The sequence below is a fragment of the Capricornis sumatraensis genome, chromosome X, assembly GCF_032405125.1.
Source record: "Capricornis sumatraensis isolate serow.1 chromosome X, serow.2, whole genome shotgun sequence".
Taxonomy (NCBI): domain Eukaryota; kingdom Metazoa; phylum Chordata; class Mammalia; order Artiodactyla; family Bovidae; genus Capricornis; species Capricornis sumatraensis.
This window is the reverse complement of record NC_091092.1, coordinates 39,903,105-39,920,427: the sequence shown is the minus strand read 5'-3', so window position 1 is coordinate 39,920,427 and position 17,323 is coordinate 39,903,105.

Sequence of the window (17,323 nt, the reverse complement as noted above, 5' to 3'; positions counted from 1 at the left end):
ATATATCTGCAATGAACTGAAAAGCTTCTGACTCCTCTGCAGTATTTGATAAGTCACTGGAGGTGAGTGCCTCCTTTTCTTTTCCACTGCCATGTCTGAAGGAATAGGTGGTGACATATTGAACAAAGGCGCTTCCCTGCTGGCTCAGGCAGTAAAGAATCCGCCTACAATACAGGAGACCTGGGTTCGGTCCCTAGGTTGGGGAGATCCCCTGGAAAAGGGGATGGAAACCCACTCCAGCATTCTTGCCTGGGGAATCTCATGGACAGAGGAGCCTGGTGGGCTACAGTCCATGGGGTTGCAAAGAGTCAGACATATTTAACAAAGAGTTCCGTGGCCTTGGCGGTGAGCACCAGCGCCTCCTGGTTGATGCTGGTCACCTCCGGGGAGCTCATCATGATGACCTGGATGTAGGACAGGGGCAGCGACCCCAACTGCTGGATATTTATTTCCATCTCTTTTGGGTATGTGGTAACGCTTTAGGGAGCTTCCAGACTGTTTTACAAATGATATAGCCATTTTACATATGGCCATTTACAAGGTCCTAATTTCTCCACATCCTTGCCAACATATACTACTTTTTTTTTTTTATTATACCTATCCTAGTAAGTGTGATGTGGTATCTTGTCATTTTGATTTGCATTTCCCTCATGACTAATGATGTTGAGCATACTTCCATGTACTTATTAGCCATTTTATATCTTTTCAGGGGAGAATTTTCTATTCAGAGCCTGGCCCAAATTTTCATTGGGTAGTCTTTTTAGTATTGAATTGTGAGAGTTCTTTCTTCTGACAAACGCTTATCAGATATATGATTTCTAAAAATTACCTCTGACTCTGGGGGTTGTCTTTTTTACATTCTTGATGGCATCCTTTCTTGAAGCATAAACATTTTTATTTTGATGAAGGCCAATTTATCACTTTTTAACTTTATAGGTGGTGCTTTGGGTATTATATTTGAGAACTCTACCCAACCCAAGGTCACAACAATTTCCTCCTGGGAGCAGCCAGGCACAATCAGATCTTCTCTCTGGCTTCTTGGAGCACTGAGAACTGGAAGAGACTGGTGAGTACTCTTTCAGTTCAAAAGAATTGGCCAGCTTAGTGGAGCTGGGCAGGACGGAACAGGGAGGGTCAAAATATTGTGACGTAAAGGCAAAGCATGGCCTTGGAATAGCTCTTTAGTCACTGCCTACCATGGGCCTCTCCCGCAAGACGTGACCACCCCTGAGTATGGCTCTCTTGACACAGCCCCAGAGATTCTTGTGATCCATGCTGGGAGCATCAGAGAAATGTCCCTGTCTACCCCTCCTGGCTTTCTAGTTCTACCATACCATATTTCCTCTGTGGACCACACCAACAACCTTGAATAACCAGAAAGGGCAGTAGGCACTCACCCAGTCTAGCTTGTTTAGCTAAAATATGGACCAAAAGATGGCCTCTACTACATGAAGTTGAAATGCCAGCACTGCCTTACTGTACTGGAGAAGGAGGAAATCTGTCTCAAGTCTGTAACACAGAAATCCTGCCTGAGTTTGCAGCCAGCTGGCCTGCCCTAAGGATTCTGAACTTGCCAGCCCCGCACAAGCATGTGAGCCAACTCCTTAAGATTTCTATTTGTTCCGTCTCTCTTTCTCCCTCAAAAAAGATACATATGCATACCAAGAGGAATATATGGATATGTTTCTATTGGTTCTGTTTCTCTCAAACTTTGACTGATCCACCTTGTAAAGGGAAATAGGTGAAGAGAAAGTGTTCAGTGTGTCTGTTTCCCGATTTTGTCCAGCGGCAGCTTTCTCAGGGAAAGATCAGCTTCCTTTAGTGGTCTGTTGGTCATCTTCCAGTTTCTTATTCAAACTAGTTGTTTCTTTGCCTGGCAAAACCCCGTGTGACAACAGACAGTGCTGATTAAATGCACACACTCAGGGGCCTGTGACAGCACCGTTGTCAGCAAGCCTTGCTTTTTTTTGTCATCTCTGTGGCAGAAGGACATTTTTGTCTTTCTTTCCTAGTGACAGACAGAAGCTAGTCTGAAGACACTCTCGACTCAGCCTGGGTGTGGTTTTGATGAGAAGCCAAGCAACTCAAATGAGAGAGGTTTTTTGGGGCAGGAACTCATCAGCCAATACACGCCTGAGGCAAAAACAGCAGGTTTTGCCACTTTCCAAAACTGCAAAGAAGCGAGACAATGTTGCTCCGCATGACCCATCAGCATCTGCAGACAGCGTGGGTGCGGGAGCAGGACACTGGAGCGATGCTGATAATTAAGTGAGAAGACAGGAGTGTTCTTGTTCAAACCATCTGGGGAGAAAGTTCAGGAAAGAAAGTTATTTTGATGGAGTCTTGACCGCTCTTCTAATACCTAAGAAGCACAAAGATTGCTTAATAGTTTGCCTCTTTAGATCAAAACCCAAATACATTTTGTACAAGACACCAACAACTATGATTAAACGCAATTGCTCCCCCTCATCTGTTTTCATAGTCACGATCCGCTGCCAGCTCCAGATGTTTCTAGGAGTGGTTAGCCCCAGAGCTCACTTGACATCATTCCGTGGCGTTCCTTTCACTGATGATTAACAGAGGACACCAGGCCTGACGCACAGCTTGGCCAGAGGCTGCACTGATTAAGGCAAGCTGTGAAGAATCCCAGCTCCCCTGCTGATTGGAGCCAGCTCTGTGCATCCACAGCCCTCTACCAGGAGCAAAGGTCTCCCTTGCCTAAAATAGGCTTCCTCCCACGGCACTGGAGAAAGGGAGGATCCCAAACTAAAAGCCCGATGAAACTAGCTCTTGAAACAGAGCACTGTGCAGCTTAACTGTAAACCGGTCCCGGGTCTGAGAGCAATGAATTGTAAGATACGGTGTTTGTCCTATCTGGAGAAGGCACATTCTCTTGTCTAATAAACAGTCCACTACTTAAACATTAATGCACATGGAGATCACTTGAGGATCTTGTTAAAATGCAGATTCTGACTTGGGAAGTCTGGGAGACCGAAAATGGTGAATGAATAATGAGCCCCCAGGTGATACTGAAGCAGCTTGTGTTTGGGCCACACTTGGGAGATTCTGAAGCAAGTGGTAGGCCTGCAAATAGGCCCTGCCCCTCTCCTGTTGCCTGAGTCTTGTCAGCCACACAGAAAAGACCCAGAGCCCTCTGTCCTATAGCTTACGGCCTAGTGAAGAATTCGCTTTGTGTGCACGTAATGGGATCAGTGCCCCAGGGGAAGGTGAAAAGGGCTGGGGATGTTGGGAGGAAGAAGTGGTCATTTCCAGCTGGGAGAGGGAACTGCCAAAGCTTCAGAGCAGGCTTTTAAGTCGGCTCATGAAAGAGAGATGGGACTTAACAGGCAGGACACGGTGAGGGCTTGTCAGGTGGCTATATCACCAGAAGCAATGGCACAGAGGTTAGAAAGAGTAAGGCATGGGCCCGGAAAAGAGCACAGGTCCATCTGACTGGAGTGTAGGCTAGTCTAAGCAGAAACTGAGACAAAGTTATTTGTTATTCTAAACACGTAAGTTTAGAACCAGATTATAGAAGATCTTGACGTCATATCATACAAAAGCATTTGGACTTCATTCTCAAGGAGAAGGGGAGAATTCTTTTATTACTTCAGATGCGATTTGAGTGGAGATTCCAGGTTTAGGAGATCACCCTGGGGGCAGTGGAAAAGACAGGCTGTAAGGGAGACTGTGGAGGAAGGGAGACCAGTTAAGCGGCTATTGCTTACCAGCCATCCAGAGTGTATTTACTGAGCTTCTATTCTGTCCCAGCCACTGTGCTAACAACTGAAGCAGGGAATACAGACATACATGTCCTGTCACCTTGTGGCCCCCACAGAATGAGGAGAGCTGCAAAGGAAACATCCAGAAGACTTAAAAGTCTAGAGTATCAGAGAAAATTGTCCTGAGTCAGTGACATTTGGATCCAGATCTGAAGGAGGAAGAGAGCCAGATGAAGAGGAAAGTGAAAAGGTACCCCAGACAGAGACAAAGACCCCAAGAAAGGCTCAGAGATGAGAGAGTCTGGCATGTCCTGAGATTGAGAAAAAATAGAGCACAGCTGAAGTGGAGAGACCACAGGGAAGAGAGATAACATAAAGCTAGGTAGGAGTCACCTTTTTGCAAGACTTTGTAGGCGAAGCAAGGATTTTGAACTTTGTCCTGATGGCCATGGGAAGCCATCGGGTGACCTGATGGGATATTGTATATTAGAACAGTGATTCCCAGTGGGTACATGGGTATGTATGGCTGAGTCCCTTCGCTGTTCACCTCAGAGTGTGTGTGTGTGTGTGTGTGTGTGTGTGAGTCGCTTAGTTGTGTCCAACTCTTTGTGACCCTATGGACTGTAGCCCACCAGGGTCCTCTGTCCATGTAATTCTCCAGGCAAGAATACTTTAGTGGGTTGCCATGCCCTCTAACAGGAGATTTTTCTGACCCAAAGATTAACCTGGGTCTCCTGCATTGTAGGCAGTTTCTTTTACTGTCTGAGCCACCAGAAAAGTCCTAATCGGCTATACACCAATACAAAATGTTTTGGGTGTTAAAAAAAAAATATATATATATATATATATATATATAATTATTATATAAATAAAATTTTAAAAAATAAATAAAGTACTAAGATCAGTGTACACTAGCTGGCAGAATTCCTGAGAAGCTGAAGGAGAGTAAGGAGGGTCAGTTTTTTTTTTAAACTGCATTAAAAAAAAGAAACGAAAGAACAGTGCTTGTATGTCTTTCCTGTGTGGAAGATGGATGGAGGTGGGAGCAAGATTTGATGTAAATAAGTCAATTATGGGAATGTTTGTTTTGAACAGACAAGAGGTGATAGAGGCTTGGTTTGAGGGGAAAAGAGGGTAGAGATAGACAGAAGTAATAATCAAGGGGTAAATCACCAAGAACTGGGGCAGGCAGAGAAGGACAGAGATGAAGAGGAGAAGACAAGGAAGATTCCCAAGTTCTCAGTTTGAGGACTAGACGGACAGTGGTGCCAGCCATTGATATAAAAGTACAGAGGGGTAGATTTGGAAGGGAGTGAGGAAAAGAAATTCAGGTGACGGTCCTGCGGGACATGCAGGGGAGATAAATGGGCATATCCACACACCAGAAGATTTCGGGAAAGAGGTCTGAGCCAGGTACAGAAGTTTAGCAGCAATCAGGATAAAGAGGGTGACTGAAGCCACATAGGCTTATGGCTGATCCCAATGTGTTCTTCCCTGCCTGCCCATCAAACCTCTCATCTAGCCCCCAAAGTCCATCAGGGACAGACATTACAATGGATGAGTGAATACAGCAGCCTGGATTATCTCGTGACTGACAGGGGGAAAGGAGGGCAGGTTTTGGAGGTAAATCATGAAGAAAGATTTTGAGAATATGAGAAATGATGGCATCTTTGGGACTGGTATGCAGCCTGTCAAAATGAGGACAAGCTCTCAGTTCATATGGGGAATCTGATAGATTCAATTACAAAGAGGATTCAAGATTTTGTAGGGAAACTGTACATCAAACAGCTTCATAAGAATCTTGGATCAGCCCTCCCTGCTCAGTTACCAATATGTTTTCAGTATATATGTGCTCAGAGTGTGTGAGTTAATTCTAGTATTAGTCTAAGCAAAATCAATTAGGCACACCTGCTGCTGCTGAGGGGGGTGAACTGTATTACATCCCTAAGGCAGATATAAATGACCTTTTCTCCAGTGTTATGGATTATTTACACCACTTAGCCCTTTCATAGCCTATATAATTGAGTTGGCTATATTAACAAAATAAAGATGTACATAATAAATAAAACAATGCAAGGAAGATTTCTTTATACAAGTGGTCTTCTTGGATTATACGCCTATCAGCTGTTTCAAGAAGATACGCTGAAATTATCAGAGTAGCAAATTAATGTTTTCACAGGACCTGTTGAAGTAGAACTCCTAGGGAAATGAAAATCAGATATGTCTTTACTAAATAAGCAGCAGAATTATGCCTCTGAACTCATTCTGATTCAAACCTCACTCAGGATGACATCAGGCATTCATATGGGAGAATTTTTGAGTGAAACCAGTACTTGTAAGGGTATGCAGTGGTCATGGATGGATACGGTGCCCTAGAAAGGCAGTATGCTTAGTCGTTCAGTTGTGTCCAACTCTTTGTGACTCCATGGACTGTAGCCCACCAGACTTCTCTGTCCATGGGGATTCTCCAAGCCAGAATACTGGAATGAGTTGCCATATCCTTCTCCAGGGGACCTTCCCAACCCGGGGACCTGCAGAAGAATCCAGGTCTTCTGTATTGCAGGCAGATTCTTTACTGTCTGAGCTACCAGGGAAGCCACCATTGAGCAATTATCAGCCTTTGGACAGGCAAACAAGTAGAGGGAAGAGATGATGGGGTGCTGGATTAGGAATCATCCTGTGAGCTTCCTCACCTGCCGACTGACGCTAGAAATGCCAATGTCTGGGACTGAAAGCTTTCTTGCACAGCTCAAGAGGAGACTTGGAATAATACCTTCTACCTTCTGGGAGGAAATTATACTGAGGCTTGGCTCAGATGGAAGTGAGGATGATCTAGAGGCAAAGCCTTTTTCATGGAGAGTTGAACAGTTTTCTGCAGGAAAACTGGCCTTGTGTGCTGAGGAAGCATCGGATATCAGATCTCCAGTACCCTACCTAGCTCATAGTATGGGGTATGTAGCAGTTATGAAAAACAGTTTATCTATTACCTATTATCACCTGACAAACTACCCCCAAAATATAATGGCTAAAACATCCATCTATTTTCTCCCACTGTTCTGTGGGTTGACTGGGTTCCACTGGGGAGTTCTTCTGCCAGTATTACTCAGGATCTAACCTGCTGTTGTAGTCAGATGGCAACTGGAGTCATCCAGAGGCTAAGCTGTACCTCTGAGATGTCTGGCCTTCTGTTCCTATACATAAAAGCTCAAGGCCTCTCCTCTCCACATGGTACCTTCAGCAGAGGAGCCAGGCTTCCTACAAGGCTCCCCAAAGTGAGTGTTCTAAGAGAGAGGAACTGGAAATTGCCAATCTTCTTAAAGAATATGCCTAGAACTGGCATTTCACTTCTGTTGCATTCTATTGGTTATTGCCAGTCTCAGGCCAGATTTCCATTTGATTCTTTATAGATTTCAACAATTGGATTAAATTTTTTTTTCATATAATTTCTCCACATTTTCCTCTATTCTTTGAACACATAGTTATTAGAAAGTCTTTATCTATGAACCTAAATATCTGGATCACTTGTGGGTTTGTGTCTACTGTCTGTATTTTCTTCCTAGGTTTTCAGTCATATGACCTTGTCTCTTACAATTCCTAGAAAGTTTTGAATGAGTGTTAACCAATTGTGTATAAGTAATCATCTAGGCTCCAGATGATGTTATTTCACTCAGAGAAGATGCACTCTTTTCTCTGTTAAGTAGGTCAGGTAAGGGCAGAGTACCTTTGCTGAATTCATGACTAAGCTGAATCAAAGCCAGGTTCAACGTTGGAAAACCCCATCTACTTTACTTTTGCCCCTACTTCTAAGGCAGCTTAGAAGCTGTACAAGGGTTCCAATTTCCTCACATCCTCATTAACATTGGTATCTCTTTTCTTTCTGATAAGAGTCATTCTAACAGGTATGAAATAATATCTCCTTGTGTGTGTATATATGTGTATATACACACACAACACTCTGAAATCTTGACACTGCCGCCCCTCCCCGTGTTGATTGTTTACAATGCCTTTACGCACACACGTTTAAATTTTAGCTTCATTTCTAGTTACTGGAGACTGAAAGCAGGAGGGATTAAAACAGAGAACCAACATGATGGACTTTGCATTTAATAAAAGCCACTCTGGAGGCAGTATGGAGGATCGTGTACTAGTTTGGTCAGGGTTGCCACAAGAAAGGATCAGTGACTGAGTGGCTTAAATAGCAGAATTAATTTTCTCACAATTCTGAAGGCTAGAAGTCCAAGATCAAGGTGTTGGCACCTTGATCTTTCTCCTGCGTCCTCTCTCCTGAGTTTGTAGGTCACCATCTTCTCACTGTGTCTTCACTTTGTCTTCCTTCTGTACCTATTTCTTAGATCTCTTCTTGTAAGGACACCAGTCATATTGGATTAGGGCCCAGCCTAATAGCCTTATTTATACTTAATTACCTCTTTAAAGATCCAATCTCCAAATATAGTCACATTCTGAGTTACTGGGGGTCAGGACCTCTACATACAAATTTTGGTGGGGTGACACAATTCAGCACATAACAGATGGATTGTAGCGCAGCAAAAGGGGAGTCAGGGAGGCCAGGGAGAAAGCTGTTGCTTTAATTCAGGAGAGACATTTTATTATAGGTTGAACTAAGTAATGGCAGAGGGCTGGAAATAATTGGATTGCTTCAAGAGAACATCAGAAGATAGAATACATAGGATTTGCTAATCGTGAATAGGATAGGCTAAGGTGATGAGGAAGAGTCAAAGATGATACCCAGTTTTCTAATTTGAACATAGAGAATAATAGACATAACATGGACTGGGAGGGGGTTGCCTTCTCAGAAGCAAGCATAACCTCCTTCTCTCCTGCACTGTGTGACAGAACTTAAGCCCTGGATTACTTGCTTCTTGAGTCACCATCCCTCCTTCCTTACCTGAACATCAGAGCTCATAATACTCTGCATCTGACTCATTTCCTGCAATCTCGAAGTGCTCACATCTGTCCCAGTGCTTGGGGGCAGAGCCCTATCTCAGAGCCCTAGTCAGCGGCTGAGGCTTTGCTCCCCATGGACAGATGGCTGTCAGTTTCTTGGACTCCTCCACTCCATGGCACCAGTCCACTAATTGGACTACTCTATTCCATGGACTCCTCTGTTGGGCCACATTTCCCCTTCATCTCAGACCTCCTGGTGCTGATTGCTTGCCTGAATATGTGCCTGTCCCTGCTTTACATCTCATTTCAGTGGACTGATCTAGCCCGCATCTCTGCTTCTGTTTTGCCATGAGTCTACAGCAGTGCCATGTTACTGACTCCCAGCAATTGACATATGCCAAGCTAAAAGAATGATATCAGCGATCCAGACCAGACCCAGAATATTCAGATCCCTCTTCTCAGACTTCTCTGTCCACTGGGAGAATACACCCTTGTCAGAGAATACGAACAGACAGGGAAACTGACCTGACATTTTCATAACAGGCAAAGTAAAACTGAGTAAGGAAGGCTGAGTGATGCAATTTAAAGGTAGCAGTGACTCTCCTGGGGACATTCTGGTCAGGATTGTGTCATCTTATCCTGCTAAATTTTGGCGAGTAGCCAATCCAGAATGTGTAACCATACTTCTGCTGTCCTATTATCCAAGCCAGCAACCTTGAAGCACTATTAACTTTGGTTGGTCTTGCCTCAGACCCTCCCTAGCCTACCATCAAACCACTTTCCCTCTAAAATAAAAATTGCCTTTCCCTATACAAGGGAAGCAAATCAGCACATGCTAGAGACTGCAATGTTTCTACCACTGTCCGTTTTCTTGTTTTATTTCTTTTAGTAACATAAATCTCTGAGATTCAGCAATGAACCTGGCTCCTCAGAATAAAGACTACATTTTCCAATCTCCCTTGCAGCTATGTGTGGTCATATGACTAAGTATGTGTAGGGAAGTGATACCTGCAATGTCTGAGTTATTTTCTTAAAATGAAATGGTTCACAGCATTGTGAATCAACTATTTTTCAATTTTGATTAAATAAAATCCATTCTAGAACTAAAAAAAAAAAGGTAATTACTTAATGTGCACTTCCTTTTTGTTCTTCCCTTCCCAGGGGCAAAACCACAGACATAGCAGTGATGAAACAGTTTTACTATTCAGAGAAGGGAAATATTTCAAGGGATGATGGAACCACAAATAGAAGAACTTGGGTTATCTGCCACTAACTCCATAAGCACTATGACGAAGTCCCTTCCTCTCTCTGGGCTTTAGTTTCCCCTTCCGTAAAGGGAGGGTGTGGACAGGTGATTTCCAGGAGTTCTCCTAGCTCTAAACTTCCATGTGTTTTTGAATGTGTGAAGTGCTATGTAAAGAGTTGCTCTCTCTCATGTCTCCTCTGTTAAAATGCAAAGCATCCAGGGAAAATCTCAAATACCTGTTGCGAATGTGTCTGTTCATCTCATTGTATTTGCTAGATGGACAGAGTGGGTAATCTGTGACCTATATCCATCTGGATTGGTCACTAAGACAGACAAGAAGGAGCTATCAGAAAATGGAAGAAATGTGGCAGAGGCATCTTTACTGCTCAGGCACCATCAGCCTCCATCCTAGTTTCATAGGGAGGCCAGCCTGAGGATTTGCAACCACTAGAGGGTCAACAGTTAACCAAATCAGATTTTCAAAACTGGACCAAATAGTGGATGCAAGGGCATTCCCAGAGGCCACCCCTTGAAGAACTGTGGAGCAAAGTTTTCATCCTGTCTCTTTCACTTCCCAGGCTTGGCACCTCCCAATATTCCCACAGTGGGGAACCTTCCAGGCTGTTGACTAGGGCTGGCAGGTTTGCTTGAGGTGCTGATTGGGACACCGCTCTGGATGGCCTCCAACTTCCCAGGTGTCTGGTTGGAGCAATCAGAGAAGCCCTGATGGGACAGACCTTGCATATTGTTTTGGTTCCTTGCTGGGAAGACTGATAAACTTTCTGTGAAGACTGCTACACCTGCACTTTGGGAGGTTTGCTGATCAAAGGGCACCATTTATGCCTTTGTTTACATTTTTCTCTTAGTACGTAGGACCCTACAGGCCCATCTTCTGCCTGAGTACTAGGTGCTGGAAAGGGCTAAAGTCTGTGAATCTGTATGTGAAAGAGTGTCTGTTCATCTCATTGTTTTTGCTAGATGGATAGAGGGGGTAATCTGTGATCTATAGCCATCTGGATTGGTCACTAAGACAGAGATGAGATGAGCATTGAGTATATAGAGGTGCCATGTTTATAATTCCAGCCATCAAACAGAAAGGACACTGGGGCCCTGTTTCTCCCCGACCGCTTCTCGACTCAGCCTCACCTGCCTGACCTTTCTTTGCTGATGCTCTTACCTTGCCTTTGCTTACCTTGGAAACAAAAGGATCAGGGGCCAGGGCAGATTAGTGGAGACATTCTGGAAGAGCTGGGCCATGTGCAGCATTAGTTCAATGCCAAGGGGGTTTTTAAGGGCAGCAGGGAGGAGGGCACAGAAAATTTACATGAAAGCACCTTGATAGAGTGATACCGAGGGTCACTGCTGCTCCATCTTTATTCACGTTTTAGCTGGATTATCTTGATCTTATGCATGTGTGCTTAGTTGCTCAGTCGTGTCCGACTCTCTGCAACCCCATGGACTGTAGCCCACCAGGCTCCTCTGTCCATGGGATTCTCCAGGCAAGAATACTGGAGTGGGTTGCTGTGCCTTCCTCCAGGGTATTTGCACAACCCAGGGATTGAACACACGTCTCCTACATTGCAGGCAGTTTCTTTACCCACTGAGCCACCAGGGAAACTCCTACTTTATGGGCCTCAAATAAAACAACCTAGGTGAAAACCTTTTATAAATGCAATACAAATGTTTGGTTTCATTATTTGACTCTATTTGAGAATACAGTGAAATCTTCCACGCTACAAAGTATATCACTCACTAACCCATGTGATCAAATCCCATACTGGTCAGGACTTGTGCTAATGCCCATGCATACATATTCAGAAATTATTCCTTGCTTAGCATTGCCCTGCTCCAAACTCCTATTTAAAAAACATATACCCCACTCCCCAGGACACTCCCCTTCAAGGACAGCCCCTTAAGCATCTAGGATGTCAGCATGAAAGAGTTTATCAGACTTTTCCTCTCTGAAAATGAACAGTACAAAACCACAGGTTATCTGTGGGAAGAGGATTTAGAGACTGGACGTTTAAAATACCTGATGTCCTTATGTTTAACCCCCATTGATTCTTTTTTAAAATCAATCATCACTTTATCTAATATATGCTGATTTACAATAGCATACTACTGTGTCTAAAGGTTTATAGTACTGAAGAAGAAAAAAAAAAGCAAGACCCCATCTCTTTGTCTTCCTTCCTTTCCTCCCAATTTGCCCTACCTCACTTTCAATATTTTAGCTGTCTTTCCTGACATTTACTTCCATATTGCTAAATAACATGCATGCATTGTTATCTTTTGAATCATTATGATTAATCTATTGGAGTCATATTGTAGTAGATGGGGATTCAATTTTCTTACAAATCCCCCTTCCTCTCTTCTTGCGATAGTTATATTACAATTTAAAGTTTGCCTCATTATGAGTACACAAATGTTATTTACTGGTGAGCCAGGCAGTTAACTCGGAAAGCAGAGCTTTCAGATTCTCTCTCAGTTCTGTTATTGTTGTTTCGTTTTGTTTGGGTTTTGAGGCCTTTTTCTCCCTAGAAATATCCCTCCTGAGGCCCTCTGCCCTGCTCCAATCTGAACCCTTTTCTTTCTAAACTTGCTGCACAGCTATTATCTTATAAATCCCTTTCACCTCTCCCCTGGATGGCATTCCTGTTTTGTGAATCTCTTTCTCGGTTTACATTTTTATTTTGGTTGAGCATCACCACCTGAGCAAGGGTGCATGATAGGCAACATTTTTAAGACCTTGCATATTTGAAAATATTATTTTTCTTCTGCCCACATTTTCCTCCTCTTATTTTCCTCCTCTGTCCACTGCAGTATTTACTGAGCACCTGCTGTCAGGCACTATGCTAACTGCTATGTTTACAAATACAAAATGACTAAGACATGGTCCCTTCTTTCAAGGCATTCAATACTTAGGGAGGGAAGCAGCTGTAACAGCAGATGACATCCACATAATGTCATCCCTGCCCTTGTAAAGAAACATATAGAGTGTTATGGGAACCCAGAAGAGGGCCTTAGGGAAGCCTTCCCAGGTATGATGTTTAAGCTGAGTGGTAAAGGGAGCTATATTCATTTTCTATGGCTACTATAATATCATTGCCTTAAAACAACATTCATTTATTATTTCCTAGTTCTGCAGGTTTAGAAGTGTGGGTACGGGATACATTGGCTGGTTTCTATGCTTTGAGTCTCATAAGGTAATACCAAGGTGTCAGCAGCTACATTCCTTTCTGGGGCTCTGGAGTTGAATTCACTTCCAAGCTCGTTCAAGTTGATTGCCAAATTCAGTTTTCTGCAGTTGTAGGACCGAGGTCCCCATTTCCTTGCTGGCTGTCAGCCAGAGGCCAGTCTTTGTTCCTAGAAGCCACCTTCATTCTTTCCCATGGTTTCCATGTGGCTTCCTTCCAGCAAGAGTGAGTTGAGTTCCTCTCACACTTCTGCTCTCTCTGACCCCTCCTTCTGCCAAATATCTCTGATTCCAGCTAGAAAAAGTTCTGTGCTTTCAAGGGCTCATGTGCTTAGATCGGGCCCACCCAGATAACTTAGGATTATCTAACCTATCTTGGGGTCCATAACCTTAATTATATCTGCATAGTTCCTTTTACGATGTAATGTAGCATACTCACAGGTTCCAGGGGTTAGGAACTGGGTATATTTGGGTCCCATTCTGCCTACAACAATTGCATTCAGGAAAAATGGGAGAAAGAGTGTTCAGGGCAAGGCCTGGAGAGATGAGAAAACATTGTTTTCTGAAAACTATAGGCAGTTCAATATGACTGGCACACAAATCAAAATTAGTCTGAAAAGAGAGGCGGGGGTCAGATAACAATGAGCCCTCACTATTCCAGCTCTTTTATTCTCTTTAGTGTCTCTCTTTCCTTGTTTTCCGTTGGGTATGCTGTATTGGAATGATCAGAATGTTTCATCTCAACCCTTCTGTACTGCCAGTTGAAACTATCTGTTCTCCCCATCTGAACTCATCCAGGTTGATCCTAGCCTCCTTCATGGCCTGATTTCATGCCAGCCTTCAGCCTCTTTCCTTTCACAGTCATCTCACTGCTCACAGTTCTGGCAAGTAAGTATCTTTGCAATTGGTGCATTTGCCATCTGGATGGCCATATGTAATCCCATAAATCCTGGTCTAATTTTCCCACAACACTACTTTCATAATGTCAGTACAATGCTCAATGGATCCTAATGGCTCTTCTTTGCCTGTGGAACCCAGACCAAACTCTTAAGCCTGCATTGACAAGTCTGAGTCTATCCTACCATGCCAACATTCTCACATACTCCATCCTAGTCAGCTTGGCCTCTTCTTTGCCTTCTGCCCATCATATTCACTCTCTCATGCTTTTGCTCTTTCCCACCCACCTTTCAATCAGAATGCCTCATTCAAACTGTGCCTAGCTTTTGAAATCACACATTCTTCATGAAGACTTGAGCTATCATTAGTCTTTTGTTCATCTTCCTAATTTCCCAGAGCTCCTGATGTGTGCCTGTACTGTGAAGTTTTACTTTTAGTTCTATCCATTTCACTCTTAATAAAATTTATTTGACTTTAATGATGATATTTTTGGAAGTCTTATCTTTTCAACTGCACTATAAGCTACTTGAAGACAGGTCCCATGCCCCATTAGATTTTGGTCGAGTTTTTTCTTTTTTTGAGCTTTTATCCAAATATCAGATATACTGTATACAAATTAGAGAAATGGGAACATGCATATGTATTTCTGTTCCATCTATAAATTAAATAGTCATCTAAACTCAATGAGAGAAGCTTCCCATAATATTTTTTGGACAAAACTGTGAAATCATTCCCTTTGCTGTCAAAAACTTTTACCAAGTTTCTCTATATATTTATAATATTCCATAGAAATGAATATGTATACTTATCCTTGTTTTCTCTGTTTTGTTTTTCTTACACAGGCCAGTGTTTTGTCACTGGGCCAAACATGTACATGATTTATTGGCAGTGGTATTGTTTAATCTAATTCTTACATAGTTTTCACTGGGCAATGATGGAGGAGAGAACTACCCTTTGGAGAAGTTGCCAAAATTTGGCCTAAGACATTTTGCAAATAAGATACTGGATTTACTGCAAAATTCATTCCATTAAACAAAAGTGTATAGTCAATTCAGTTCCAAATCATGAAGTCCAAAAGTTCTAACTAGAGGGCTTCAGGGGGACTCAAAAACTCAAATCTTTCTTTGATTTTAAGCAGAAAGCTATTACTGCAAGTGCCGACAGTTGATAAGTTTGAGACATATGGTCCTATTCTCTTTCTCCAAAATGAGAATGGTGCGTTTAGTGGTGAATTGATAGTGTAAGTAAATCTAGCACTTGAAAGAATTTAATTACATTTCCTCCATCTTCAGTGTAAACACCAGACAAATCTATCCTGCTAGTAAGGGGAGGTAATGGAATTCCCCTATGGCAAATGGCTACTGAACCAGGACTAGCTCCTTTTGAAGAGGCAGGAATGATGCTCCTGCAAGATAGCCTGGAGTCAACTGTAGATAAAGACTCTGCCATTTTGAGAGGGAGATAGATCACAAAAGAACACTAACATGTCTGCTTCTCAGGAGCATCAAGCACTCATTCCTGTGAACTCTTACACAGTAGCCGATAGGTGATTCCCCACCTAAAGAACCCATTCTCAGCACACTGGTAAACTATACTGCCAATACAGACACACACTGGTGGGGGTGGGGGCAGGAGGAATGGTAATATGGAAGGTGCAGACTTTAGTTAACAAATATTCCAGACTACTACTAACATTTGAGAAGGTAATAACTGCTTTGGAATTCTAGAAACCTGAATGGCTACTTGAAGTTTTCATGACTGGTTTTTTTTTTTTTTTTTTTTTCCCAACAAGGAAAAGAATTCACAGAGAGACTTTAACCAACTGGGATAACTATGCAATAGATAGTAATCAGTTCAGTTCAGTTCAATCACTCAGTTGTGTTGGACTCTGCAACCCCACAGACTGCAGCACGCCAGGCTTCCCTGTCCATTGCCAACTCCCGGAGCTTGCTCAAACTCGTGTCCATTGAGTTAGTGATGCCATTCAACCATCTTATCCTCTGTCATCCCCTTCTCCTCCTGCCTTCAATCGTTCCTAGCTCAAGGTCTTTTCCAATGACTCCGTTCTTTGCATCAGGTGGCCAAAGTATTGGAGCTTCAACTTCAGCATCAATCCTTTCCATGAATATCCACATTTGATTTCCTTTAGGACTGGCTGGTTTGATCTCCTTGCAGTCCAAGGGACTCTCAAGAATCTTCTCTAACACCACAGTTCAAAAGCATCAATTTCTTCTATGCTCAACTTTCTTTATGGTCCAACTCTCACATCCATACATGACCACTGGAAAAACCATAGATTTGACCATGAAAGATTGTTGTTGAATCACGCAAAGACACCGGGATTCTTGGCTGCCAGAGGAGAAGAATTCAATCCAGGGCCAGAGACGAGGCTTGATCACTCAGAGCTTTTGTGTAATAAAGTTTTATTAAAGTATAAAGGAGATAGAGAAAGCTTCTGACATAGGCATCAGAAGGGGGCAGAAAGAGTACCTCCCTGCTAGTCTTCACCTGGATGTTATACAGTCACTAGCAGTCTGTTAATGAAAGAAAGGAATGTCTTAAAACTCAGAATGGCACCAGGCCCCTTACCCATAAGATGCATTTTGGGATAATCTTGGTACCAAATGGTTTATCCTGGGCCATAAAATGATTAACTTGAATCTTGAAGAAGGGCAGAGCACCATACAAATAGTGTCATTTACACAGATGAGAGGAACAATATCTGAGTGTAACACACTGGTTTGTCAAGTAGGTTCTGAGCCAAGAGGCGGAAACAACTTGAAGACAGAGTTTGGGGTAAATGTATAGTACATTAGCATAGCTTAAGACAAACATTTCCATAGGAAAAAGGCATTGGTTATCTCTAGGTTGGAGAATAGTTAACTTCAGGTGATGTACTCTGCATATAAGTTGAATAAGCAGGGTGACAATATATAGCCTTGATGTACTCCTTTTCCTATTTGGACCCAGTCTGTTGTTCCATGTCCACTTCTAACTGTTGCTTCCTGACCTGCATACAGATTTCTCAAGAGGCAGGTCAGGTGGTCTGGTATGCCCATCTCTCTCAGAATTTTCCACAGTTTATTGTGATCCACACAGTCAAACGCTTTGGCATAGTCAATAAAGCAGAAATAGATGTTTTTCTGGAACTCTCTCACTTTTTCCATGATCCGGCAGATGTTGGCAATTTGATCTCTGGTTCCTCTGCCTTTTCTAAAACCAGCTTGAACATCAGGGAGTTCACGGTTCACGTATTGCAGAAGCCTGGCTTGGAGAATTTTGAGCATTACTTTACTAGCATGTGAGACGAGTGCAATTGTGTGGTAGTTTGAGCATTCTTTGGCATTGCCTTTCTTTGGG